The sequence below is a fragment of the Nerophis lumbriciformis genome, linkage group LG13 (genome assembly GCF_033978685.3).
Source record: "Nerophis lumbriciformis linkage group LG13, RoL_Nlum_v2.1, whole genome shotgun sequence".
In the NCBI taxonomy this organism is placed as follows: domain Eukaryota; kingdom Metazoa; phylum Chordata; class Actinopteri; order Syngnathiformes; family Syngnathidae; genus Nerophis; species Nerophis lumbriciformis.
In genome coordinates, this window is record NC_084560.2 from 43,320,421 (window position 1) to 43,336,211 (window position 15,791).

The 15,791-nt window shown below is 32.3% G+C and overlaps 1 protein-coding gene across 1 annotated transcript in view; it reads left to right on the forward strand.

Moving 5' to 3' along the window:
* The window catches only part of fgf14 (fibroblast growth factor 14), a 366,219-nt gene that overhangs the window by 161,818 nt on the left and 188,610 nt on the right, over positions 1-15,791 (forward strand). The window lies entirely within an intron of this gene.

Sequence of the window (15,791 nt, forward strand, 5' to 3'; positions counted from 1 at the left end):
TTTGTAGTTTGGTTTAATTGTGTGAATGCTTCCAAAATTCATCTATTTATTATTCCTCCTCTACTTCTTCTTCTTCTCCAGATTTTGGCGCACTCTACCTTCCACATTTTTCATCCAATTCAAACCATTCCAACTTCAAACTGTTCAGCCTTTACCCTTGACAAATTCAAAAAATTTCCCGATTTCCCAGAATTTTCCGGAACATTTTTCCCATTTAAAATTTTTCAACCTATTCATACCATTCCACCTTCAACATCTTGGAAATTCAAACCACTCTTTTTCCAAGTTAAAAAAAATTCCATTTTTTTCCAGAATTCCTGGTTTTCCAAAGCCCTATTTCCACCCCTTTTTTCTGGCGACTACTCCTCCCACATTTTTCAACCCACTTCAATCGTTCCACCGTCAAAACATTCCTCTTAATTAGGACAAAAAACGAAGTTGTTTATTGAACTGGAAAAATTCCCGGTTTTCCCAAATTCCAGGAATTCCGTAATACCATTTCTCAATTCAACATGTTACTACTTCAACATTTCTCGACCGATTTGAAAAATTTCAACACCAACCATTTCAACTCATTTAGACTATTCAAGTTTACCATTTTCAAAAAGATTCCCGATTTTCTCGAAATTCCTAATTTTTGGGGAAATTCCCATTGAAATGAATGGGACATTCTTGTCATGTCTTTGTGATCATGTTTTTGTTTTAAGTCATGTTTTGTTTAGTTATTGGACTCTTTAGTTTCTGGCTTTTCACTCCCTTGTCTTGTTTCCATGATTACCCATTTGTTTCACCTGTGCCACGTTTGGACTCATTGTGCACTCTTGTTTGTCACCATAGCAACCCATTAGTTTTTCACCTGTCACGTCACGCACCTGTTTCACGTTTTGAGTCACGCACCTGTTTTCGTTAATCACGTCCGTAGTATTTAAGTTCATTGTTTTCAGTTTGTCTTGCTGGCGACATCCGGATTCATACCCCTGTCACACTCTGTTTACCTCTGCGCACTTCATAGTTTTTGTTTATTAATGCCACAGTTTGTGTTTTTGTTTCATTGTTCACAGTTTCTGCCTATGTGCAAGTTTTGTTTTCAATAGCCTAGTTTTGTACCTTTTTTTGATATATTAAATAAAACGTGTACTTACATTCCCGTCTCGCCCGAGCCAACTTTCCGTTGCCTTCCGGAAAAGCAAACACCCAGGACCAAGTCTTGACAATATGGAAATGGGGTTTGTAGTTTGGTTTAATTGTGTGAATGCTTCCAAAATTCATCTATTTATTATTCCTCCCCTACTTCTTCTTCTTCTCCAGATTTTGGCGCACTCTACCTTCCACATTTTTCATCCAATTCAAACCATTCCAACTTCAAACTGTTCAGCCTTTACCCTTGACAAATTCAAAAAATTTCCCGATTTCCCAGAATTTTCCGGGACATTTTTCCCATTTAAAATTTTTCAACCTATTCATACCATTCCACCTTCAACATCTTGGAAATTCAAACCACTCTTTTTCCAAGTTAAAAAAAATTAAATTTTTTTTCCAGAATTCCTGGTTTTCCAAAGCCCTATTTCCCACCCTTTTTTTCTGGCGACTACTCCTCCCACATTTTTCAACCCACTTCAATCGTTCCACCGTCAAAACATTCCTCTTAATTAGGACAAAAAAACGAAGTTGTTTTTTGAACTGGAAAAATTCCCGGTTTTCCCAAATTCCAGGAATTCCGTAATACCATTTCTCAATTCAACATGTTACTACTTCGACATTTCTCGACCGATTTGAAAAATTTCAACACCGACCATTTCAACTCATTTAGACTATTCAAGTTTACCATTTTCAAAAAGATTCCCGATTTTCTCGAAATTCCTAATTTTTCGGGAAATTCCCATTGAAATGAATGGGACATTCTTCAAAGTTCCACAACCGTCACATTTTTCATCTGATTCAAACCATTCCAACTTCAAATTATTCAGCCTGTTTGGGAATTGTGTGCTATACTTCAACAAATCTAAAAAAAATTCCAGGATTTCAGTTTAACTTCAGCATTGGTGCATTCACACGCAATTCCTTCAGGAATGGCCTCATCTAGTTTGAGTTCAAGTTCACCAACATATCGTCATGTTTCAGTGGAAAAATCAACAATAAATTCAGTAGCAATATCATTGAATTATTAAATAAAACGATTTATTAACGGATTAATTATCATGTTTACATAAATATAAGACCATCCTGAATACAATATAATACCGTTTTTTGGGAAAACATTTTTTTTTTAGAACAAAATTAATATTCTGAATGTAAGATGACCTCTTTTGAAAAATTATCTTTTTAAAACAGAAAATAAAGGACACACTTACCACATCCACCAAAATATAAGACCATCGTGAATGTTAGATGCCTATATTTTGGAAAATTATTTTTAAAGACAAAATCAATGACAGAGAATAGAACAAGGATGGACAATTCAACCCTTAACTCAACAATGAGTAGATGAGTGTTATGTGTGTGTGTATATGTGTAAATAAATGATAAAATAAGACAATATAAGACAAACCTGGTTGCAAGACGACCCAAACTCTTGGAAAAAGATTTTTCTAAAGACAAAATCAATGACGTAATAGATAGATAGTACTTTATTGATTCCTTCAGGAGAGTCAAGCCTGTATTCAGCAAAATAAAAGACAATCCTGAATGTAAAACACCTCTCTTTTGGCAAACTATTTTTTACAGAGAAAATCAAAGACATAACTACCATATTTCCCGAATATAAGACGATTCTGACTGTAAAAGGACCCATTGTTTGGAAAATTATCTTTTAAAAACAGAACATCAAAGACACACTATCGTGAATGTTAGATGCTTTTCTTTTGGAAAATTATTTTTAAAGACAAAATCAATGACATAATCGGCATACTACCCAAATATAAGACAAACCTGGTTGCAAGACGACCCAAACTCTCGGAAAAAGATTTTTCCAAAGACAAAATCAATGACGTAATAGATAGATAGTACTTTATTGATTCCTTCAGGAGAGTCAAGCCTGTATTCAGCAAAATAAAAGACAATCCTGAATGTAAAACACCTCTCTTTTGGCAAACTATCTTTTAAAGAGAAAATCAAAGACATAACTACCATATTTCCCGAATATAAGACGGTTCTGACTGTAAAAGGACCCATTGTTTGGAAAATGATCTTTTTAAAACAGAACATCAAAGACACACTATCGTGAATGTTAGATGCTTTTCTTTTGGAAAATTATTTTTAAAGACAAAATCAATGACATAATCGACATACTACCCAAATATAAGACAAACCTGGTTGCAAGACGACCCAAACTCTTCGAAAAAATGTTTTACTACTGTATTCAGCAAAATATAAGACAATCCTGAATGTAAGACTCCGTAATGACGTAATTACTGTATTCAGCACAATATAAGACACTCCTACATGTAAAATACCTCCATTTTGGCAAACAATTTTTCTGAAGAGAAAATCAAAGACATAATTACCATACTACCCGAATATAAGACGATTCTGACTATAAAAGGACCTATTGTTTGGAACTTTTTAAAGACCACACCCAAATATAAAACAATTCTTAATGTAAAACGACCGCTCTTTAGGGAGAATTATTTTTTTTAATTACCACATGACCCCAAATATAAGACGATCCTGATTGTGAGACCAAACCTCATCGTTAATTTGGAAAAATATTTGTTAAGACAAAATCAAAGTTGAACCCCTATTTTTTACAGAGAAAATCAAAGACATAACTACCATATTTCCCGAATATAAGACAATTCTGACTGTAAAAGGACCCATTGTTTGGAAAATGATCTTTTTAAAACAGAACATCAAAGACACACTTACCACATCCACATAAATATAACACATGACCCCAAATATAAGACGATCCTGATTGTGAGACCAAACCTCATCGTTAATTTGGAAAAATATTTGTTAAGACAAAATCAAAGATGAACCCCCTATTTTTTACACAGAAAATCAAAGACATAACTACCATATTTCCCGAATATAAGACGATTCTGACTGTAAAAGGACCCATTGTTTGGAAAATGATCTTTTTAAAACAGAACATCAAAGACACACTATCGTGAATGTTAGATGCTTTTCTTTTGGAAAATTATTTTTAAAGACAAAATCAATGACATAATCGGCATGCTACCCAAATATAAGACAAACCTGGTTGCAGGACGACCCAAACTCTTCGGGAAAAAAAATTCTAAAGACAAAATCAATGACATAACTACTGTATTCAGCAAAATATAAGACAATCCTGAATGTAAGACTCCGTAATGACGTAATTACTGTATTCAGCAAAATATAAGACACTCCTACATGTAAAATACCTCCATTTTGGCAAACAATTTTTCTGAAGAGAAAATCAAAGACATAATTACCATACCACCCGAATATAAGACGATTCTGACTATAAAAGGACCTATTGTTTGGAACTTTTTAAAGACCACATCTCCCCAAATATAAAACAATTCTTAATGTAAAAACGACCGCTCTTTAGGGAGAATTATTTTTTTTAATTACCACATGACCCCAAATATAAGACCATCCTGATTGTGAGACCAAACCTCATCGTTAATTTGGAAAAATATTTGTTAAGACAAAATCAAAGATGAACCCCCTATTTTTTACAGAGAAAATCAAAGACATAACTACCATATTTCCCGAATATAAGACGATTCTGACTGTAAAAGGACCCATTGTTTGGAAAATTATCTTTTTAAAACAGAACATCAAAGACACACTTACCACATCCACATAAATATAACACATGACCCCAAATATAAGACGATCCTGATTGTGAGACCAAACCTCATCGTTAATTTGGAAAAATATTTGTTAAGACAAAATCAAAGATGAACCCCCTATTTTTTACAGAGAAAATCAAAGACATAACTACCATATTTCCCGAATATAAGACGGTTCTGACTGTAAAAGGACCCATTGTTTGGAAAATGATCTTTTTAAAACAGAACATCAAAGACACACTATCGTGAATGTTAGATGCTTTTCTTTTGGAAAATTATTTTTAAAGACAAAATCAATGACATAATCGGCATACTACCCAAATATAAGACAAACCTGGTTGCAAGACGACCCAAACTCTTCGAAAAAAAAATTCTAAAGACAAAATCAATGACATAACTACTGTATTCAGCAAAATATAAGACACTCCTACATGTAAAATACCTCCATTTTGGCAAACAATTTTTCTGAAGAGAAAATCAAAGACATAATTACCATACCACCCGAACATAAGACGATTCTGACTATAAAAGGACCTATTGTTTGGAACTTTTTAAAGACCACACCCAAATATAAAACAATTCTTAATGTAAAACGACCGCTCTTTAGGGAGAATTATTTTTTTAATTACCACATGACCCCAAATATAAGACCATCCTGATTGTGAGACCAAACCTCATCGTTAATTTGGAAAAATATTTGTTAAGACAAAATCAAAGATGAACCCTCTATTTTTTACAGAGAAAATCAAAGACATAACTACCATATTTCCCGAATATAAGACGATTCTGACTGTAAAAGGACCCATTGTTTGGAAAATGATCTTTTTAAAACAGAACGTCAAAGACACACTTACCACATCCACATAAATATAACACATGACCCCAAATATAAGACGACTCTGATTGTGAGACCAAACCTCATCGTTAATTTGGAAAAATATTTGTTAAGACAAAATCAAAGATGAACCCTCTATTTTTTACAGAGAAAATCAAAGACGTAACTACCATATTTCCCGAATATAAGACGATTCTGACTGTAAAAGGACCCATTGTTTGGAAAATGATCTTTTTAAAACAGAACATCAAAGACACACTATCGTGAATGTTAGATGCTTTTCTTTTGGAAAATTATTTTTAAAGACAAAATCAATGACATAATCGGCATACTACCCAAATATAAGACAAACCTGGTTGCAAGACGACCCAAACTCTTCGAAAAAATTTTTTACTACTGTATTCAGCAAAATATAAGACAATCCTGAATGTAAGACTCCGTAATGACGTAATTACTGTATTCAGCAAAATATAAGACACTCCTACATGTAAAACACCTCTCTTTTGGCAAACAATTTTTCTGAAGAGAAAATCAAAGACATAATTACCATACTACCCGAACATAAGACGATTCTGACTATAAAAGGACCTATTGTTTGGAACTTTTTAAAGACCACACCCAAATATAAAACAATTCTTAATAAAAAAACGACCGCTCTTTAGGGAGAATTATTTTTTTAATTACCACATGACCCCAAATATAAGACCATCCTGATTGTGAGACCAAACCTCATCGTTAATTTGGAAAAATATTTGTTAAGACAAAATCAAAGATGAACCCCCTATTTTTTACAGAGAAAATCAAAGACATAACTACCATATTTCCCGAATATAAGACGATTCTGACTGTAAAAAGACCCATTGTTTGGAAAATGATCTTTTTAAAACAGAACATCAAAGACACACTTACCACATCCACATAAATATAACACATGACCCCAAATATAAGACGATTCTGATTGTGAGACCAAACCTCATTGTTGATTTGGAAAAATATTTGTTAAGACAAAATCAAAGATGAACCCCTATTTTTTACAGAGAAAATCAAAGACATAACTACCATATTTCCCGAATATAAGACGATTCTGACTGTAAAAGGACCCATTGTTTGGAAAATGATCTTTTTAAAACAGAACATCAAAGACACACTTACCACATCCACATAAATATAACACATGGCCCCAAATATAAGACGATTCTGATTGTGAGACCAAACCTCATCGTTAATTTGGAAAAATATTTGTTAAAACAAAATCAAAGATGAACCCCTATTTTTTACAGAGAAAATCAAAGACATAACTACCATATTTCCCGAATATAAGACGATTCTGACTGTAAAAGGACCCATTGTTTGGAAAATGATCTTTTTAAAACAGAACATCAAAGACACACTTACCACATCCACATAAATATAACACATGACCCCAAATATAAGACGATTCTGATTGTGAGACCAAACCTCATCGTTAATTTGGAAAAATATTTGTTAAAACAAAATCAAAGATGAACCCCCTATTTTTTTACAGAGAAAATCAAAGACATAACTACCATATTTCCCGAATATAAGACGATTCTGACTGTAAAAGGAACCCATTGTTTGGAAAATTATCTTTTTAAAACAGAACATCAAAGACACACTTACCACATCCACCAAAATATAACACTATCGTGAATGTTAGATGCTTTTCTTTTGGAAAATTATTTTTAAAGACAAAATCAATGACATAATCGGCATACTACCCAAATATAAGACAAACCTGGTTGCAAGACGACCCAAACTCTTCGAAAAAAAAAATTCTAAAGACAAAATCAATGACAAAGCTACTGTATTCAGCAAAATATAAGACAATCCTGAATGTAAGACTCCGTAATGACGTAATTACTGTATTCAGCAAAATATAAGACACTCCTACATGTAAAATACCTCCATTTTGGCAAACAATTTTTCTGAAGAGAAAATCAAAGACATAATTACCATACTACCCGAACATAAGACGATTCTGACTATAAAAGGACCTATTGTTTGGAACTTTTTAAAGACCACACCCAAATATAAAACAATTCTTAATGTAAAACGACCGCTCTTTAGGGAGAATTATTTTTTTTAATTACCACATGACCCCAAATATAAGACGATCCTGATTGTGAGACCAAACCTCATCGTTAATTTGAAAAAATATTTGTTAAGACAAAATCAAAGATGAACCCCCTATTTTTTACAGAGAAAATCAAAGACGTAACTACCATATTTCCTGAATATAAGACGATTCTGACTGTAAAAGGACCCATTGTTTGGAAAATGATCTTTTTAAAACAGAACATCAAAGACACACTTAACACATCCACCAAAATATAACACTACCGTGAATGTTAGATGCTTTTCTTTTGGAAAATTATTTTTAAAGACAAAATCAATGACATACTACCCAAATATAAGACAAACCTGGTTGCAAGACGACCCAAACTCTTGGAAAATTTTTTTTCTAAAGACAAAATCAATGACATAGCTACTGTATTCAGCAAAATATAAGACAATCCTGAATGTAAGACTCCGTAATGACGTAATTACTGTATTCAGCAAAATATAAGACACTCCTACATGTAAAACACCTCCATTTTGGCAAACAATTTTTCTGAAGAGAAAATCAAAGACATAATTACCATACTACCCGAACATAAGACGATTCTGACTATAAAAGGACCTATTGTTTGGAACTTTTTAAAGACCACACCCAAATATAAAACAATTCTTAATGTAAAACGACCGCTCTTTAGGGAGAATTATTTTTTTTAATTGCCACATGACCCCAAATATAAGACCATCCTGATTGTGAGACCAAACCTCATCGTTAATTTGGAAAAATATTTGTTAAGACAAAATCAAAGATGAACCCCTATTTTTTACAGAAAAAATCAAAGACATAACTACCATATTTCCCGAATATAAGACGATTCTGACTGTAAAAGGACCCATTGTTTGGAAAATGATCTTTTTAAAACAGAACATCAAAGACACACTTACCACATCCACCAAAATATAACACTATTGTGAATGTTAGATGCTTTTCTTTTGGAAAATTATTTTTAAAGACAAAATCAATGACATAATCGGCATACTACCCAAATATAAGACAAACCTGGTTGCAAGACGACCCAAACTCTTCGAAAAAAAAAAATTCTAAACACAAAATCAATGACATAACTACTGTATTCAGCAAAATATAAGACAATCCTGAATGTAAGACTCCGTAATGACGTAATTACTGTATTCAGCAAAATATAAGACACTCCTACATGTAAAACACCTCTATTTTGGCAAACAATTTTTCTGAAGAGAAAATCAAAGACATAATTACCATACCACTCGAATATAAGACGATTCTGACTTTAAAAGGACCTATTGTTTGGAACTTTTTAAAGACCACACCCAAATATAAAACAATTCTTAATGTAAAACGACCGCTCTTTAGGGAGAATTATTTTTTTTAATTACCACATGACCCCAAATATAAGACGATCCTGATTGTGAGACCAAACCTCATCGTTAATTTGGAAAAATATTTGTTAAGACAAAATCAAAGATGAACCCCCTATTTTTTACAGAGAAAATCAAAGACATAACTACCATATTTCCCGAATATAAGACGATTCTGACTGTAAAAGGAACCCATTGTTTGGAAAATTATCTTTTTAAAACAGAACATCAAAGACACACTTACCACATCCACCAAAATATAACACTATCGTGAATGTTAGATGCTTTTCTTTTGGAAAATTATTTTTAAAGACAAAATCAATGACATAATCGGCATACTACCCAAATATAAGACAAACCTGGTTGCAAGACGACCCAAACTCTTCGAAAAAAAAAATTCTAAAGACAAAATCAATGACAAAGCTACTGTATTCAGCAAAATATAAGACAATCCTGAATGTAAGACTCCGTAATGACGTAATTACTGTATTCAGCAAAATATAAGACACTCCTACATGTAAAATACCTCCATTTTGGCAAACAATTTTTCTGAAGAGAAAATCAAAGACATAATTACCATACTACCCGAACATAAGACGATTCTGACTATAAAAGGACCTATTGTTTGGAACTTTTTAAAGACCACACCCAAATATAAAACAATTCTTAATGTAAAACGACCGCTCTTTAGGGAGAATTATTTTTTTTAATTACCACATGACCCCAAATATAAGACGATCCTGATTGTGAGACCAAACCTCATCGTTAATTTGGAAAAATATTTGTTAAGACAAAATCAAAGATGAACCCCCTATTTTTTACAGAGAAAATCAAAGACATAACTACCATATTTCCCGAATATAAGACGATTCTGACTGTAAAAGGAACCCATTGTTTGGAAAATTATCTTTTTAAAACAGAACATCAAAGACACACTTACCACATCCACCAAAATATAACACTATCGTGAATGTTAGATGCTTTTCTTTTGGAAAATTATTTTTAAAGACAAAATCAATGACATAATCGGCATACTACCCAAATATAAGACAAACCTGGTTGCAAGACGACCCAAACTCTTCGAAAAAAAATTTCTAAAGACAAAATCAATGACATAACTACTGTATTCAGCAAAATATAAGACAATCCTGAATGTAAGACTCCGTAATGACGTAATTACTGTATTCAGCAAAATATAAGACACTCCTACATGTAAAATACCTCCATTTTGGCAAACAATTTTTCTGAAGAGAAAATCAAAGACATAATTACTATACTACCCGAATATAAGACGATTCTGACTATAAAAGGACCTATTGTTTGGAACTTTTTAAAGACCACACCCAAATATAAGACAATTCTTAATGTAAAACGACCGCTCTTTAGGGAGAATTATTTTTTTAAATTACCACATGACCCCAAATATAAGACCATCCTGATTGTGAGACCAAACCTCATCGTTAATTTGGAAAAATATTTGTTAAGACAAAATCAAAGATGAACCCCCTATTTTTTTACAGAGAAAATCAAAGACATAACTACCATATTTCCCGAATATAAGACGATTCTGACTGTAAAAGAACCCATTGTTTGGAAAATGATCTTTTTAAAACAGAACATGAAAGACACACTATCGTGAATGTTAGATGCTTTTCTTTTGGAAAATTATTTTTAAAGACAAAATCAATGACATAATCGGCATACTACCCAAATATAAGACAAACCTGGTTGCAAGACGACCCAAACTCTTCGAAAAAAAAATTCTAAAGACAAAATCAATGACATAACTACTGTATTCAGCAAAATATAAGACAATCCTGAATGTAAGACTCCGTAATGACGTAATTACTGTATTCAGCAAAATATAAGACACTCCTACATGTAAAATACCTCCATTTTGGCAAACAATTTTTCTGAAGAGAAAATCAAAGACATAATTACCATACTACCCGAACATAAGACGATTCTGACTATAAAAGGACCTATTGTTTGGAACTTTTTAAAGACCACACCCAAATATAAAACAATTCTTAATGTAAAACGACCGCTCTTTAGGGAGAATTATTTTTTTTAATTACCACATGACCCCAAATATAAGACCATCCTGATTGTGAGACCAAACCTCATCGTTAATTTGGAAAAATATTTGTTAAGACAAAATCAAAGATGAACCCCCTATTTTTTACAGAGAAAATCAAAGACATAACTACCATATTTCCCGAATATAAGACGATTCTGACTGTAAAAGGACCCATTGTTTGGAAAATGATCTTTTTAAAACAGAACATCAAAGACACACTTACCACATCCATATAAATTTAACACTATCGTGAATGTTAGATGCTTTTCTTTTGGAAAATTATTTTTAAAGACAAAATCAATGACATAATCGGCATACTACCCAAATATAAGACAAACCTGGTTGCAGGACAACCCAAACTCTAGGAAAAATATTTTTCTAAAGACAAAATCCATGACGTTACTACTGTATTCAGCAAAATATAAGACAATCCTGAATGTAAGACTCCGTAATGACGTAATTACTGTATTCAGCAAAATATAAGACACTCCTACATGTAAAATACCTCCATTTTGGCAAAAAAAAATTCTGAAGAGAAAATCAAAGACATAATTACCATTCTACCAGAATATAAGACAATTCTTACTATAAAAGGACCTATTGTTTGGAACTTTTTAAAGACCACACCCAAATATAAAACAATTCTTAATGTAAAACGACCGCTCTTTAGGGAGAATAATTTTTTTGAATTACCACATGACCCCAAATATAAGACCATCCTGATTGTGAGACCAAACCTCATCGTTAATTTGGAAAAATATTTGTTAAGACAAAATCAAAGATGAACCCCCTATTTTTTTACAGAGAAAATCAAAGACATAACTACCATATTTCCCGAATATAAGACGATTCTGACTCTAAAAGGACCCATTGTTTGGAAAATGATCTTTTTAAAACAGAACATCAAAGACACACTATTGTGAATGTTAGATGCTTTTCTTTTGGAAAATTATTTTTAAAGACAAAATCAATGGCATACTACCCAAATATAAGACAAACCTGGTGCAAGACGACCCAAACTCTTCAAAAAAAAATTCTAAAGACAAAATCAATGACATAACTACTGTATTCAGCAAAATATAAGACAATCCGGAATGTAAGACTCCGTAATGACGTAATTACTGTATTCAGCAAAATATAAGACACTCCTACATGTAAAATACCTCCATTTTGGCAAACAATTTTTCTGAAGAGAAAATCAAAGACATAATTACCATTCTACCCGAATATAAGACAATTCTGACTATAAAAGGACCTATTGTTTGGAACTTTTTAAAGACCACACCCAAATATAAAACAATTCTTAATGTAAAACGACCGCTCTTTAGGGAGAATTATTTTTTTTAATTACCACATGACCCCAAATATAAGACCATCCTGATTGTGAGACCAAACCTCATCGTTAATTTGGAAAAATATTTGTTAAGACAAAATCAAAGATGAACCCCCTATTTTTTACAGAGAAAATCAAAGACATAACTACCATATTTCCCGAATATAAGACGATTCTGACTGTAAAAGAACCCATTGTTTGGAAAATGATCTTTTTAAAACAGAACATCAAAGACACACTTACCACATCCACCAAAATATAACACTATCGTGAATGTTAGAAGCTTTTCTTTTGGAAAATTATTTTTAAAGACAAAATCAATGACATACTACCCAAATATAAGACAAACCTGGTTGCAAGACGACCCAAACTCTTGGAATTTTTGTTTTCTAAAGACAAAATCAATGACATAGCTACTGTATTCAGCAAAATATAAGACAACCCTGAATGTAAGACTCCGTAATGACGTAATTACTGTATTCAGCAAAATATAAGACACTCCTACATGTAAAATACCTCCATTTTGGCAAACAATTTTTCTGAAGAGAAAATCAAAGACATAATTACCATACCACCCGAACATAAGACGATTCTGACTATAAAAGGACCTATTGTTTGGAACTTTTTAAAGACCACACCCAAATATAAAACAATTCTTAATGTAAAACGACCGCTCTTTAGGGAGAATTATTTTTTTTAATTACCACATGACCCCAAATATAAGACGATCCTGATTGTGAGACCAAACCTCATCGTTAATTTGGAAAAATATTTGTTAAGACAAAATCAAAGATGAACCCCCTATTTTTTTACAGAGAAAATCAAAGACATAACTACCATATTTCCCGAATATAAGACGATTCTGACTGTAAAAGGACCCATTGTTTGGAAAATGATCTTTTTAAAACAGAACATCAAAGACACACTTACCACATCCACATAAATATAACACATGACCCCAAATATAAGACGATCCTGATTGTGAGACCAAACCTCATCGTTAATTTGGAAAAAGATTTGTTAAGACACAATCAAAGATGAACCCCCTATTTTTTACAGAGAAAATCAAAGACATAACTACCATATTTCCCGAATATAAGACGATTCTGACTGTAAAAGGACCCATTGTTTGGAAAATGATCTTTTTAAAACAGAACATCAAAGACACACTATCGTGAATGTTAGATGCTTTTCTTTTGGAAAATTATTTTTAAAGACAAAATCAATGACATAATCGGCATACTACCCAAATATAAGACAAACCTGGTTGCAAGACGACCCAAACTCTTCGAAAAAAAAATTCTAAAGACAAAATCAATGACATAACTACTGTATTCAGCAAAATATAAGACAATCCTGAATTTAAGATTCCGTAATGACGTAATTACTGTATTCAGCAAAATATAAGACACTCCTACATGTAAAATACCTCAATTTTGGCAAATAATTTTTCTGAAGAGAAAATCAAAGACATAATTACTATACTACCCGAATATAAGACGATTCTGACTATAAAAGGACCTATTGTTTGGAACTTTTTAAAGACCACTCCCAAATATAAAACAATTCTTGATGTAAAACGACCGCTCTTTAGGGAGAATTATTTTTTTTAATTGCCACATGACCCCAAATATAAGACGATCCTGATTGTGAGACCAAACCTCATCGTTAATTTGGAAAAATATTTGTTAAGACAAAATCAAAGATGAACCCCTATTTTTTACAGAGAAAATCAAAGACATAACTACCATATTTCCCGAATATAAGACGATTCTGACTGTAAAAGGACCCATTGTTTGGAAAATGATCTTTTTAAAACAGAACATCAAAGACACACTTACCACATCCACATAAATATAACACATGACCCCAAATATAAGACGATTCTGATTGTGAGACCAAACCTCATCGTTAATTTGGAAAAATATTTGTTAAGACAAAATCAAAGATGAACCCCCTATTTTTTACAGAGAAAATCAAAGACATAACTACCATATTTCCCGAATATAAGACGATTCTGACTGTAAAAGGACCCATTGTTTGGAAAATGATCTTTTTAAAACAGAACATCAAAGACACACTATCGTGAATGTTAGATGCTTTTCTTTTGGAAAATTATTTTTAAAGACAAAATCAATGACATAATCGGCATACTACCCAAATATAAGACACCCCTGGTTGCAAGACGACCCAAACTCTTCGAAAAAAAATTTCTAAAGACAAAATCAATGACATAACTACTGTATTCAGCAAAATATAAGACAATCCTGAATGTAAGACTCCGTAATGACGTAATTACTGTATTCAGCAAAATATAAGACACTCCTACATGTAAAATACCTCCATTTTGGCAAACAATTTTTCTGAAGAGAAAATCAAAGACATAATTACTATACTATCCGAATATAAGACGATTCTGACTATAAAAGGACCTATTGTTTGGAACTTTTTAAAGACCACATCTCCCCAAATATAAAACAATTCTTAATGTAAAAACGACCGCTCTTTAGGGAGAATTATTTTTTTTAATTACCACATGACCCCAAATATAAGACCATCCTGATTGTGAGACCAAACCTCATCGTTAATTTGGAAAAATATTTGTTAAGACAAAATCAAAGATGAACCCCCTATTTTTTACAGAGAAAATCAAAGACATAACTACCATATTTGCCGAATATAAGACGATTCTGACTGTAAAAGGACCCATTGTTTGGAAAATGATCTTTTTAAAACAGAACATCAAAGACACACTATCGTGAATGTTAGATGCTTTTCTTTTGGAAAATTATTTTTAAAGACAAAATCAATGACATAATCGGCATACTACCCAAATATAAGACAAACCTGGTTGCAGGACGACCCAAACTCTTGGAATTTTTTTTTTCTAAAGACAAAATCAATGACATAGCTACTGTATTCAGCAAAATATAAGACAATCCTGAATGTAAGACTCCGTAATGACGTAATTACTGTATTCAGCAAAATATAAGACACTCCTACATGTAAAATACCTCCATTTTGGCAAACAATTTTTCTGAAGAGAAAATCAAAGACATAATTACCATACTACCCGAACATAAGACGATTCTGACTATAAAATGACCTATTGTTTGGAACTTTTTAAAGACCACACCCAAATATAAAACGACCACTCTTTAGGGAGAATTATTTTTTTTAATTACCCCATGACCCCAAATATAAGACGATCCTGATTGTGAGACCAAACCTCATCGTTAATTTGGAAAAATATTTGTTAAGACAAAATCAAAGACAGGAAGAAAAGCT